Here is a 15,101-nt window from a genome sequence, read left to right as displayed (position 1 = left end):
AGAGATGGCAAGAATTTCAAGGTCAACGAATTCAAAATTTGCAAGTTCATGCAGAATGCACCCTGAATGTATGGAGGTTGTCACTGGCTTGATCAAGATTTTCACAGAAACAGCAGAGACAGAACCCCAATTCAACAGGCTCAGAAAAGAATAGAGAATCTGACAAAGTTGAATATGAGACATGCAGACTGTGTTTTCAGGAAAACAGTGCAGAAAGGAATGAGGGAGATCCAGAAGAACTTTCAAGATAATATTCAGTGAAGTACATTGTCTAGTTTTAAATCTGACCTTTGTGAATATTTGTTTGATTTGTTTTGTCTGTTTTTGTGGATTAACAACAACAAAAAATTCTGTAGATTAAAAGGGAGAGAAGAACAGATGAAATGTAAATGATTTACAAGAATCACTGTGATAATGTTCAATAGTGCAAAGTAAAATATTTGGCCTGGAGAGGAGCGATGTGGTGATTCATAACTTCTGAGGAAATGAAGAAGAAAAGTGCATGAATTCCAATTATATTTTTCGCAAAAAGGAGTTCAGGTAGGGTTGAAGAGTATACAAGGAAAGGATAAGAACTCAGGAACCCAGTCTTTTGAGAATCCTAACACAATTAGAATGAATAAAGGGGTAATCGAGGTGGTATGTATGGACAATTAACCTTGGGTGCTAGGGAAGGTTTCACAGAATATAGCACAGATTCTGTAAGATTTAAAGGAGGAAGGAAGACTTCTAATTACAGACAGAGCATATAGAAATCATAGGATTATATAAGGAGTTGCCAATTTGAGGATTCGGTGCAAATTGTATGGGGCTCTCTGCTAGATTCAGGAAAGGGAAGGTTGGATATTGCTCTGCTAAAGTAAAAACTAGAGGATGAAGTGAATGAGATCTCAGAGGCCTTATAGATTTTCTTCAATTGTTTTGTGATTTTTATTACGCAGGAGTACTACAGGAAAGGAGGACTTACCGCTGTCATAACACAGTATATTTTTTGGCCCAGTAGTAGAACACATTCAAAGGGAAAGTAGAAAAAGTGACACTCTGCCATCAGGTTGAATATAGTCAAACAACTATTCAGGATCACCTGTAAACCACTACATAGGTAGGAAGAGGTGGAGAGCTGAGATGATAGACACACAGTGAAGATTGATATTTCCCAAAACATCATTTCTGGTATCCTTTTTGGAAATCATAGTTAAGACCACATTGCAGGATTGTCATTTGAAAAGAGAAAGAAAATATTTCCTTTGGCTACAAGTGGGAAGATATTTACGTTGATCCAGAAGAGATTCATTTGCAGATAATGGCACACCAGATGGCAGCAAGTGGATTGTGCAGTAATCTATTATAGCTTGATACCTAGGATGTACTGCCGCGATGTTCCTTTCATTGTACATCACTGGAGGGCTACAACGAACAGGAACTTTCTGATAACACCATGCCGGAAAAGAATGCAGTGGATTTTGTTCCTACAGGTTTAAAGATACAAAACATTCAAGGAAAGAGATCTCTAAATCAATTTTGTTAGTCTGCCAAGGATCTAACAAAGAGTCTCACCTCTGCAAATAGCACTGCTATCCTAATCTGAGCAATCTCATCTGCAACACAGCTCTTTTTATTCCTTTCTAGTCAGAAAAATCACACTGCCACTTCTACATTTTTTTTTCATTTCTTTTTACTTTAGACATGTGAAAACATTTCTTAAACCACTGTTCAGATTTACAACGATGAAATTTGCTGGCCTCAGATCTCCTTGTGCTTTCTTATTTTGAATTTTCACAGCAGATATTTCTCATGCTAAAGGCAGAATTTCTTCTATCAGTCCATCGCTTACTATTGCTATATAAAAAAAAAATTCCTGCAAAACTGAGTAACTTAAAACAATCATCCTCAACAAGGATTCTGTGAGTCAGGCAAGCATATAGCTTGACTGTCTCTTTTCTGCTCCATGACATCCGACCCATCAGCTGGAAAGAAAGGATGATTAGGTCCAGCCAGAAAGTATGGGATGAAGTCATCTAGAGATGTCTTCCCTCTTCCTCCTGAGTCCTGCATCTGGGCTTCCTCACAACATGGGGGTCTCTGTGTATTCAATCTTATTGGTGACCATAGCTTTTTTTATGACCCATGCTCCTAAGTCACACAGCATCACTTCTATTGAATTACATAGTTACAAATGAATCACCAAGGCAAGACTGACTACTCCAGAAGAAGAATATTAAGGACATGTTTTAACCACCTTAAACAGCAAGTAAATAATTAATTTCATAGTATAAAACAGACTCTATACAAAGAATCTTAATTTTTTAAGGAAATGTAGACATTATACATCAATTTTTTTAAAGAGAGAGAGAGGAGAGAGAGAATTTTTTTAATATTTATTTTTCAGTTTTCAGTGGGCACAACATCTTTTTTTTAAATTTTTATGTGGCGCTGAGGATCGAACCCAGTGCCCCGCGCATGCCAGGCAAGCATGTGACCGCTTGAGCCACATCCCCAGCCCAATACATCAATTTTTTAATTTATTCTGAATGATGAGACAGTAATGTTCTAAACTTACCTGAATGTGGATATTCTCAGGTAGTTTAAATCTTATAAAATGTTCTCAACCCTACATGCAATATGAAATTTCCTAATATATTTGTTTAAGAAATTTAAGACAATTTCCACATATTATTTAGACTCAAAAATGCATGTTAAAAATTCCTTTAAGAACTTAGTGTCAAGAAATATTGTACATATTTTAGAATTAGTAGATTTCTTCCTTTTTAATAATGGTGACATAACTGTTTTGCTTTGACAACTTTGAAATTCATAGTCATGTTTTGCCCTCCAAGACAATATTTATGTTAAATTTCTTTATTTTACCCTTTTCTGATTTTCCTGATTTTTATCTCTTCCTATATGATTAACCTTAAGGTGTAGGTCCTAGAGTAAAACACCTGAAATCCTCTTGGAAACGACATGTGTATACTAAAATCAAAATAAATACTTAATAATTAAAGTTATTCTGAACATAATATAATTTTTCTTTGATAAATTCAAAGATTTTAATAGCTTATGATATCCTGGGATCCAGGTGATTAAAATCTATTTTTAAAAGTAGATCTGCAATCTGTATACGGGGTAAAAATGGGAGTTCATAACCCACTTGAATCAAATGTATGAAATATGATATGTCAAGAGCTTTGTAATGTTTTGAACAACCGATAAAAAAAGTAGATTAAAAGGTTAGAAGAGGTGAAACTAAGTCTATATTAACATTTTGACCTGGGAAGTTGCTTCATTTTAAAATTTCTTTAGATCTATTGCATCCTTCCAGCTTTTATCCTCAGGGAAAAAAAATTAGAAGACTCAAAACCTGAGTCTCCACTATTTACCTAACAACAGATTATTCAGTTTTCCTTCCTAGACTTCAATTTCCTCATTGTGATGGGAGAGAGAAGAAAAAAATAAAATAAAATTTTTTGATCTTTTAAATTTTTGAAAGAAAATTCTATCTGATAGGGCAAAAGAGAGAAATTGATTTTCCATCTGAAAATTCTTTTGCCCACATGTTCAGAAACATAAACAAATTAATGCTCTGGGGAAAGAAAATAGGGTTCTTCTTCCTAAATTATTAAGAAATATCATGTTTAAAAATATACTTCGTGCATGATAATTTTTAAAGTACAAGTTCATTATTACCAGTGATAGAAAAAGTATAAGACTTACACTTCTTAGTTATTTGGGGTTATTTTATACATAGACATATCAAAAATATCCATGTACTTGCTTTGTATATAATAGATAATAAGACTAAAAACCTGAAAGTAAATTTTAAAATTTTTAGTACTTTAAAATAAATGTTGGATCTCCCTTAACCCATCAATATCAAACTAAATTAATTGGTATACTTCTATAATCTTTCTGATCATTCAGCAATTATATAATATTCATATTTTTATTTATGTGTTCATCAAAAGCATATATCTCCACTTGTATTTTCTTAGGAAGAATATTCCTACTTTGGGCAAAACCTTATTCTATTTTACATATACACTAATTTATTTAATTTTTTCAGGAATGCTGTTTTTAAATCCCTGATACAAAAACATTTTCACCCACACCACTCAGTACTCACAGGTCTAGAAAACCCTATTTTTATTTTCATTTAATATTTTCTGAATTTTGTTACTCTAAGACAATGTTTATGAAACTGGTTTTCAGATTAAACTAGATTCCTGCTTCAGAAGGTCACAGGCCTCACCAATTTCCTTCTGGGTTCTTGTCTTGCAAATTTAAAGAATAAAATCCGTGGACAATAATGCGTTTTTGCATCCAACCAGTACTTACAGAAGCAAATAGGTTTTATGATCTATACTCATACATGACATTCATCCAAATAAAACAAGCAATAGTGAATTATCTTTTCTTTGCTTTCTTCACTAAAAGATCCAAAATCTTTCCTACACTGTTTCTGACAGATATATAAAGATTTCTGAAATTGTTTCAGATGAAAAGTTTTAAAGGACAGGAGTTGTCTTCCAGATCTCTTGCTCCCTTCTTAAATGATGCAGGGTGAAATAGACTGAACACAATGGATAGTTAGGAACCCAACATTCATTTTTATTGTTGAAAACATTGAGCAATCAAGTCCAGCAGTTCTGATGCAGCCAGTCATAAGATCAATATCAGACTTTTAGAAACTCCCAAGGATGGTAATCTTTGTATGCTAGTTGTCCGAACAAAAGCCCAACATTTCTCCCAAATACACTTGCAGCACATGATAGAAGGCAGTGATGGAGCACAAGCTCTGATTAGACACAGATAGGCCTGGAGAGAATCCTGGTTCAGTCCCTGGACACATGGTCATGACAGTTAAGCTCTACTGTCTCTTTTATTACAGTGAAATGGAAAGAAAAACTCTGCTTCATAGACTGGTTTTCAGGACCAACTGAGAAACTATATGAACATTCCTGGAATAGTGCCCAATACATAGGATTGTGTTCCATAAAGGATTTTCAGCTATACCAATATGGCACAAAGCTATTATGCTGTTTGTGCTCTCCTCTGTATCTCATGCATTAAAAGATCATGCCCATGGCATTATTAAAAAAAAAAAAAATCTTTAAGGACACTAGTTGAAAGGGATTGCCAATAAATACCAATTAATTTATAAAGACTTTAAAATCCTCAAAGAGAAAGGAAATGCCTGCAGCACCTTCATAGCCCAGTTGTCTCTCAGTTTTTTTTCTTAAGCCACCGTATTAAGTAGATATTTGAAATTGAGCGATACCTATTATCATCCCACTTGTTAAACAGATATAACTCCTAAATTATTGCCAACTCTAACATTCTAGTATCCATGCATAAAATCCTGGGGCCTCAACAGCTTGGGATGCAGTGGCCAGCCAATCCTCAAAATTTGAGGCAAGCTTGACTGACCTTCAGAATAGAACTGAATTAATTACGTGAATTTAGGATCAATGGAGAAGAATCCCAAAGATTCTCTACCCATCTTCTATAGCACAAAGATGCCTAAAATTCATTGAACAATAAACAAAATATTCCTTTCATAACCCTTTCATAATAAATCATGAAAACCACAGATCTTTGATACAGAAACTTCTATTCCTTTTACACAAGAGGAAACTGAGACACAGCAAGGACAAGTTACAAATATAATGGATCTGGGATCTTAATCCAGACAGTGTGTCTCGTGAATATCTACTTTTAAATTACTATGCAAAAATAAGGGACAAAGACTGACAGAGAGATTTTATTGTAGGACTTTTTTTAATGAGGAGGTGGGACCTTATTGGAAGGTCATTAGGTCATTGATGGAGGGTACTCAATGGGATGTGGGACCTTGGCCTAATCCCCTGCTTTACCTTAGCTGATGGGATGAGTGGTTCTGTTCCACCTCATAATCCTGCCATGATGTGCTGCCTCATCATAGGGCCCAAGGATGGGGTCCACTGATCACAAACTAGAACCTCCAAAACTGTAAGCCAAAAATAAACCTTTTCTCTTTATAATTTAATCATCTCACTTTTTTTTTTAAATAAAGGAAAGATGACGAACACAGGGGAGACTCAAATTGCTGAAAGAAGGAGAGGCAATCCCATGGAAAGGAGGAAAAGGCACAGTAAGGGACGAAAGGTACCAAGTAAACACCACATTGACTTCATAGTTGTGTCAAGAGGCTATGATGGATATGAGATCTTCTCAGATCACTATGGAAGACATTTTATTCGACCCCTCCACCTCCCCAGGACTTTTTCATCAAGGCAGAGTATAGTTTACCTCAGACGTTTTCCTCCATCATATCTGAGCTAGCACTTTGCTTAAACCTGTACTTTAGGCTTGCTGACATCCTTTCCTGATAATTAATTTATTTTTCAGTAACATAATCCATTGTTAAAAATGCTAAATGAATATACTATAGTCAATTTTTATAAATTTTCTGCTACCTCTGTTAAAGAGTGTAGCTACCACTAATGAACATTTATTATAGTCTGCTATCCTCACAGATGTACATTTTAAGTGCTACTCAAATGTCCTATTTTTTTTTCCTAAGGTAAATGTCAGGTTGTTGACAAATGCTTTATTACAAATAAGCTTTTCATGGAATTAAATAATACTCTATATTCTCTTCAACAAACAAGAGCTATTTCAAACTGGATTTTAATGAACAGCATCTTTCCTAAGTGGCTTACAGATCTGGGAGCTGAATAAATTAACATTATAAACTCACAAGGCTACATACCCCGTGATTCAAGAGCCTTCTTTCTTAGAAAATAGAGAGAAGGATAATCAGAAAAGACACCAGGAGTTAACTCCATATTTGGCAGGTGTTCAGTTCTTAGAGTAAATATCAACACAACCTGTTGGTCACAAGTCCTGATAAGAGCCAATGTTGATGATAAGCTTATTACACTTCATTGATAATGTGTTCTGTAACCAGATGATATGACCAGAAATATAAAGATATACAGAGACTTCTTAACAATCAATGGGGTTATATCCCAATAAATCCATCATAAGTTGAAAATAAATTTAATATACCTAACCTACCAAACATCACAGCTTAAGTGTACAGCACTATAGACCATCTCTTGTTTATCTTCCTGATCATGTACCCAGCAGCATGAGAGTATTATAATGTATATTGCTGTCTGGCAAAGAGATCAAAATTCAGAATTCAAGGTGCAGTTTCTACTAAATGCATGTCATTTTTGCCTCAGCATAAAATTTAAAAAACCCATTAAGTCAAACTATGGTAACTTGGGAACCCACTGTACTATTCACTGTCCCACTTACCTTATCTATTTCAGGTTGACTTTCCAGTGATTGGTCCATTGGATATAGAGGGATGAATGTGATACCAAGCCTGGGAACTGTATGTCTCTATGGGTCAACTTCTTGTCTTCCAAAATTACATTGGTCTGAAATCATACTCAAATCACTTTGAATATTTTGAAATGCATACAAAAAGTTATTGTTGCTGTGATTATCTCCTCTGATTACTGCCACATACATCCTACTAATTCTAAATCAGCAGTATTATGGTTACATGACCAAAGCATCATTTCTTATTCATGCATTCATTCAACATTATGTGATTGATGTAAGTCACTATTCTTAGGCATATACAGCAGTTATTTGAATAAATTTTCTCCTTTAATCAGTTCTATATTCTAGAAGGAGGAGACAGCCAGCAATCATTTTATGCACAAAGGATGGAACTTCAAAGGAAAACAAAAGAGGGCCACAAGGAAGAGTTGGAAGTAACTGACCCTTTAACTAGGGTTACCAGAGAGGCTTCTCTAAGGCTCTAGCAATCTGAGGCCTAATGGTGAAATGGTCTATCATACCACAGAGCAGAGGGTTTCAAGCTTAAGAAACTGCACGTTCAAAAACAGAATTGGAGAAGCTCAGCCTGTACTCTGAGTATTGAGAACAGTGAAGGTAACACAGATGGGAGAAGGAAAGTTCCACTGGAAATATCTCCCTTGCTGTGTAGAGATTACCGTATATTCATTTGGCACTTCTAACAATGAATTATGTTACTGAAAAATAAACCTAGGAAGTCTTGGAAAACTTTACAAACAAAAGTTATATGATTTGGTACACATTTAACAATGGATTATGTTATTGAAAAATAAATACAGGAAGTCTTGGAAAACTTTACAAACAAAAGTGATATGATTTGGTACACATTTTAAGAACATCCCTTTGGGGTTTGGAAGATGGAGAAAAGAGTGGTAGTTGAAAGGTCAGGACACTTTTACATAGTAATAGTGAAAGATGATGTTGACTTCATCAGGATAATAAATATGCTGGAAAAAAAATCAGATTTAGGGAGTCATTTAAGACAGCACCAATAAGACTTTTTGATGGATCATGTGTGCTATGTTAGAGAAATTGCATTTTACAACATTGACACCGGCTTTAGGCTATAAAGCACTCAGTGGGTTTGTCACTGAGCTACTTCCACCCTGAAAACACAAACTTCTAGCAAGAAAAACATTACATAACCATGATTACGAATGTGGTGTCATGAGTTTTCTTTTTCTTTTGTATTGCTAAGACTTAAGGAAAATTGCACTTTCGGATCTCTAAATGACTGAACATAGCTTAATGTCTTTAAATCGTTGCTTTCAAACTCTTCTAAAATCAAATTTACTAAAAGATTTCATCTATCTTTCTCCTACAGAATTAAATAAAAATGCAAAACTTCTTGAACATATGTGATAACATATTGGATTCTCAATGTCTAATTCTTCACTGGTTATATCATAAAAGCTAATCTCTAGATTCTTACCAATTAAAATGTTCTCTTTATTTTCTCCAGCAGTTGAATTCCTATTCTTCTTTGTACACATAGCTTATGACTGTTAAAAATGGATTTTAAGGTTGGCCATTTTCACGGAAACGTTTGATTTACATCAGGATATGAGAAGGTCACAGCTTGTCAAACAAGCCAACTACTGTTAATATTTTATTGATTCTAGTGAAAATCATTTTCAACTTGCTAAGCAAATACTGTTTTTCTTAAATAGGATTCAGACAGACCTACTGAGAAAAAGTGCCATTGTCCTGGTCTCCAGCAGAATTAATTTTACTTCATTGCGCTTTGGTATGTGGCCATCAATCCTCATTGAATATGATTATGAGGGACAGTTCCCTGAAAATCCTAGTTATATTCATTTTTAGGATTTCTAAGGGAGATTTGTTTAGGAGATCAAAAGCAGTCCTTTTTTAATAAAGTACTCCCTGAGAGATATTCATATCTAAGCAAAATATTAAAATTTATAGGCAATTGTACTTTTCCAAAATAAATTATTTTTTTCTTATGTGACTCTAATTTACTCTCTTCATAAGCTGTTAAAACAATTTCAAGATATTCTAGGTTACGAAGCTAACACTTAAATAAATCATTATAATCACCCCACTCAGGTTTTATACATTTCTTGTTATGTTCGTTTTATGCATCCTTTTAAACGTCTGGGAAAATAAAAAGGTAAGATTGGGCAAACTATTTGTCCTCTATTGACCTATTTTTCTAATTCTAAAACTTGCAAGTTGGATTATAAAACCTCCATAATTCTTTCCTTCTGCAACTGTGAATATTTAGATAGATGAAATATGTACTTTGGGGGGCTGTTAGGGTCTGTAAACAAGTCAGGATGGCGCCTGGCATTTTGCCAGAGGGAGTGGTTTGTGAAGTAATGCCAGCGAGCCATTAAGTGTGGAGATTCCTTATTGGTTGACTGCTGTATCTAGTTTATGTTACTTAAGATAAGCTGTGTGTAATGTATATATACCCCTCCTGTCCTACAATAAACGGCTTCCACTCCTGCTGTATCAATGTACACAAGTTGCTCCTCATCTCCCCCCACCCCCGGTTACTTTGCTGCAGCCGGACTGCAGCAGGGGGCAAGCTTCCTCAGCGCCCTTGGCCACTAATGGGAAATGCTATGGGGGGCTAAAGTAGCTTGAACAATGGTAGGGGCTGGACCTCCATCACGGCCCTCCCGGATCTTGTTAAGCACCTGAGGGTGACTCTGTTGATGAGGCTGGCCTCGAACTTTGATCCTCCTGCCCAGCCTCCCAATTCTTGGGATTACAGGATATTTTATTTCCTTACATCAAAGAAAATGCTAAAGAGTATCTGCAGACACATTGGGAAGAAGAGGAGTGCCAGCAAGATGTCAATCTTTTGAAAAAACAGGCTGAAGAAGATGCCCACCTGGATGGGGCTATTCCAATCCCTGCAGCATCTGGAAATGAGGTAGATGAACTACAACAGATAATCCAGGCCGTCCTAGATAATGTGTGCTGGCAGATGTCTCTGGATTGAAAGACCACAGCACTCAAACAACTGCAGGGCCACATGTGAAGGGCAGCATTCACAGCTGGACACATGAAAGCAGAGTTCTTTGAAGATGAAGTTTCAGCATTCAGGAAGTGGAGAGAAGATGGAATGAAGGTGTATATCTATTCTTCTGGAAGTGTAGAGGCTCAGAAACTATTATTTGGGCATTCTACAGAGGGAAATATTCTTGAGCTTTTTGATGGTCACTTTGATACCAAAGTTGGACACAAAGTGGAGAGTATAAGTTAGAAAAAGATTGCAAACAGCATTGGATGCTCAACCAACAACATCTTGTTTCTAACAGATGTTACTTTAGAGGCCAGTGCTGCTGAGGAAGCAGGTGTGCATGTAGCTGTGGTGGTGAGACCTGGCAATGCAGGACTGACAGATGATGAGAAAACTTCCTGCAGCCTCATCACATCCTTCAGCAAACTATACCTGCCTTCCTCAGCATAGAGGAAGACTTCCACAGAAGACCAAACTGTTCCTCAGAGTTGTCCCCCTAGTATTTAGTTTTATTCTAATGCCAAAGTAACTTACTTCTATGCGTACATATGTATGCAAGTATATGTATGTGTATACTCATCAATTTTCATGGGCACATAAGTGAGGGAAAAAAGTCTTAAATTCAGTGAAGAAACTTATTTAAAGATGCTCTATATGAAGAAATAGTTTGAGACCCTAACACTAACCCACATTGAGGGCAAAGTATAGTTGATAGAAGAATACAGATCAAATGTGTTATGATTATCAAATCCCATACCAAAATGAGAACTTAGTTTTGAAAATTATTCAGAGGCCTATTATTTTAAATACGGAAATACTTCAGAGACATTCTTAACAATTCATTGCCCTTGTTTAATGGCGAGTTAGAAGAGTTACAATAGCTGTATTTCATATTTACCTCCCTTGGTACAAAAGATAAAGATATTTGTTTCTGCTCCAAAAGAGCAAAATAAGGAAAGAAAATTCACCGGAGTCTTGATCAGTCAAGTATTTGTTATTGAAGAAGAAACTTACTAATCATGTGGCACCCATAGCTGGCACTTGCCTTGTCAATGAAAAACATATGCAGATATAACAGCTAAAAAGGAAATGTGGTTCTTAATGTCCAACAAAATGATTCTAATTCTGCTGGTTTTACCAGTTGCCTTTCTAATTTTATCTTCACACAGTTTAAGAATATATATTAATTGCTACTTACTATTTTTTGAAATAAATTTTTGCTGAAATTAGTTCATAACACCCAGAAGAGTCCTAATATGTAATATTTCCCCTTGAATGTAAGAAATGTAAATTTTATAACAGCATTATTTATCCTGGTTCAATTCTAATAGGATTCCATGTCAGTTTTATGTTGTGATTAATAAAAGCATTCTCTTCTTTCAAAAAAAAAAAAGAAAGAAATATGCACTTTAGGTTTAGAGTTGGGAAAGTGTTTTACTGCCCCTCATATTCCAATACAAAAGCAGCTGCCTACTCTACCCGCATCTAAACCAGATTTGTCTTTAGGAAATGGAAAATCCAGTTCCCATCCTATGCTATAAAGCTACAGAGTCATACTCAATTAGAATTGTACTATTCAAGAAATATCTTTGAGTTCTTGAAACTTATGGGATTATTTTAGATGGCTATAACTTTCACAGTGTGTAATCTACACCTAGGTAATTTGGCTTACCAATTGAACAACAACAACAAAAAATGGACAAAGAGAAAATATGCTTTGGCATCAATCATAAATTTTAGGGAAGTATTTTATTTTGGCCTGAACTATAGTCATCTGCTTCTATTCTATACTTGATGAGTCCAGAAAATCATAAAGTAAAATAGTACCCAAACCAGTTATTAACTCTCATCATGCCAACCTATGACATAAACAAAAATGAATAAATATGGGTTGTAAATGGACAAAAAATTTGAAAGAAATATCAATCTGTAAATCCACCACAACCTGTAAAATAACATAGCATTTTTAAAAGTTACTTTACTCCATGTCTATGCCAAAAGCTCACTTTGTGGCCAGCTCCAAGTACTGACTGTATTTTACCACCACATCTCTCCCACTTAGTGTTCTGACAGCGATTTGCAGACTGAAAAATGATGGGGTGACTAATTTTGAGTAGCTCTGCAGGCAGAGTGGGAACTGAGAAACTACAGGTCTTAGTTTCAAGGAGTGTACCTTGCACTCAGTAGTCTTTTCTGGAGAATAATTGCTGTTCTACACATTCCTAAGCTTTTGCCCTGCATCTAGTGTGAGGAGAAACTAAAATTTTATGCTCGAGATTTCTTCCCAACATGAGAACTCTGCCATTAAACCAAATCTCCTTTTGTGTGCTTTTGTCCTTGTCCTTACTTCCTTCCAAGGAAGATGTTCACTTAAAGCAAATACCACAGTGATTAGTAAGAAGATAACAATGATTCTTTTACATGGGTATCAATAAAATGAAGGTATGTAAAATTCTGCTCTTGCACCATATTCTTTACCATCTTTCTTGCTGATTGTTCCATACTAAAGTCTGATGTTTTCAATTCTTTCACTGCAATATGCCAAATACTAGACTGGAAAACTATATAACACAGATGCCTAATCATTAACTCTACATTGATTTCTTTTAATTGAAATTTTTGTTTATATTTTTATTTTATATTTAGTTTATATCTTATTTATAAACGAATAGGGGATTGTTCACATGATTATTCTTGATATAGTAGGTTCATAATATCTGTAAATGTAAGTTGACTTGTGTGTGTGTATACACACATAAGCATGTGCATGTGTAAAACAATATATCAATTTGGACTCTCAAAGTGTTTAAATTTTCAAATTGAATTGATAATAACATAAATTCCCTTCATTTCTTTATATATGAGGAATTTAGAGGAGAAAACATACTAAAAAAACATAGGCTTAAGTAAACTGTATCTAGGGAAGTTGCTCTCAATAAATTCTGTTTGATACTTTAAAAGTTTGCACGATGTAGTATATTCTACAAGTTATAATTGTGATTTTTATACTACTGATAAGTATATAGTAGAGTATAATTGTGAATTGAATGTCATGATTATTGTAAATAACCCAAACTAAAAAAAAAAAAAAAAAACTAAACTAAACTTTCTTTGAGTTTATAAATTGTCCTCAATAATTCTGCTAGTAAAAGTGTCATCTTTAGAAGGGGAGAAGGAGGCACCGAAGAGCAAGGCAGCATCCTCTCACCTCTCCACAGCACAGAAAAGAAACAGTGAAGTAACCAGAGAGGTGGGCGACAGAGTAAATACTCCAAAATATTGAACAGCTGGAGACTTGGAGGGATCTCAAGTTTGGTTACTAGAGAAGAAAATAAGGACAGAAATCTTTAACCCTGAACCTGGACCAGGGTGGGTCCAGGGGGAGGGGTAACAAAGAGAGGAGAGAGAGGAAAAGCACTTAAGCTTAGTTCCTTAATGACAGCTGGAAAGGAAAGCAGGCCAAATTAAAACAACAGAAACAGCAAAGGAAATTAAGAACATAAAACAGTATAGCACAATCGTGGACTGAAAGCCATGCTGGGCATGGTGGTCATTTTGTAGCGTCCACAGCTAGCCAACCTCCCTAGAAGAAGTTAAATCAACACAGCTTTTTAAGATAGCAACGAATAGAACCAGAGGGAATACCTCTGCAATGGGACTTTCAATTATCCATCTATAATGAACTAGTAGAGGGATCACTGCTAGCTAAAAGACCCAGGGGTTAATCACTGTTAGGGAGTCTCGCCCTGACCCAGGGCTCTGCACAGCCTCTGCGGGAGATCAGGCAAAGGCAGAAGTGGATGCTCAGGATTCACAGCTACAGGCGATGAGAGCTGAGAGCTCAGACACAGGTGGGCCAACGTTATTTATCAAAGTCAGCAGAGGAGAGCAGTAGCTGGTATTCACAACCCTGGGCAGTGGGAGCTCAAACACAGACAGCCACCAGGCTCTAACACTGTAAAGAACACCCTTTGGCGGAGAGTGAGTGCAAAGCATCAGAGTAGTCAAAGCAACTGTCCTGAGACCTGAATCCTATCCTTCCACCCTGGATATAAACAGCCAACAGACACAACACAGCACTCTCCAAGCATGAAGCTTCAAGCACTGGGGCTGACAAGCTAGAACTGGCTAGTGATATATCTATAGTAACCATTAAGCTAGCTTCTGTACCTCCAGCACCTCTAGGATGATCCCACACCAAAGATTGATGGGCATCTGTTAAAGGTCACAAATCCTGCTGAAATTAAAACCAGAAAGACACACTAAGAATTTTCTCCTCAGCATGGATTACTATAAATAGCTGTAAAGTCAATTCTGATCATACATATTATTACTCTTCATTTTGATTTAATAGTTGTTTCTCTTGTATTTGGTATTGTGCCCTCCTCCTATCTGGTTGTATTTCTTCTAATGTATTAAAGCCTTAATTGGAATCATTCTATCTTTGTTTTCCTAGCTCAGGTCTATACTTGCTCCTGGTAGTTGCTTTTCCCCTTGTACATTACATGCTACTGCCTTAAATCCACCCCATCCATCGTTTTCTTCTATTTATTTTGCTTTGTATTATTCTTTTCTAATTTTTCTTTACTTTTCTTTTCTCCTTTTGCCCAATTTTCCTTTCTGCCCCTTTTCTCTTCCTATAAAATATAATACTAATTTTGTTATCTTTAATTACTGATGTATCAACCTATTAAAGAACATTACTACAATTTTATATCTGGCTTAGAAGAAT

The 15,101-nt window shown here is 35.7% G+C and overlaps 1 pseudogene; it reads left to right on the top strand.

Moving 5' to 3' along the window:
- Nucleotides 1-6,057: 6,057 nt before the first annotated feature.
- LOC107156529 lies at nucleotides 6,058-10,896 on the top strand (annotated as a pseudogene).
- Nucleotides 10,897-15,101: the final 4,205 nt, after the last annotated feature.

This window comes from Marmota marmota, unplaced genomic scaffold (genome assembly GCF_001458135.2).
Source record: "Marmota marmota marmota unplaced genomic scaffold, marMar, whole genome shotgun sequence".
Taxonomy (NCBI): Eukaryota; Metazoa; Chordata; class Mammalia; order Rodentia; family Sciuridae; genus Marmota; species Marmota marmota.
The sequence above is the reverse complement of the archived record's forward strand: the minus strand, read 5'-3'. Positions and strand labels throughout refer to the sequence as shown.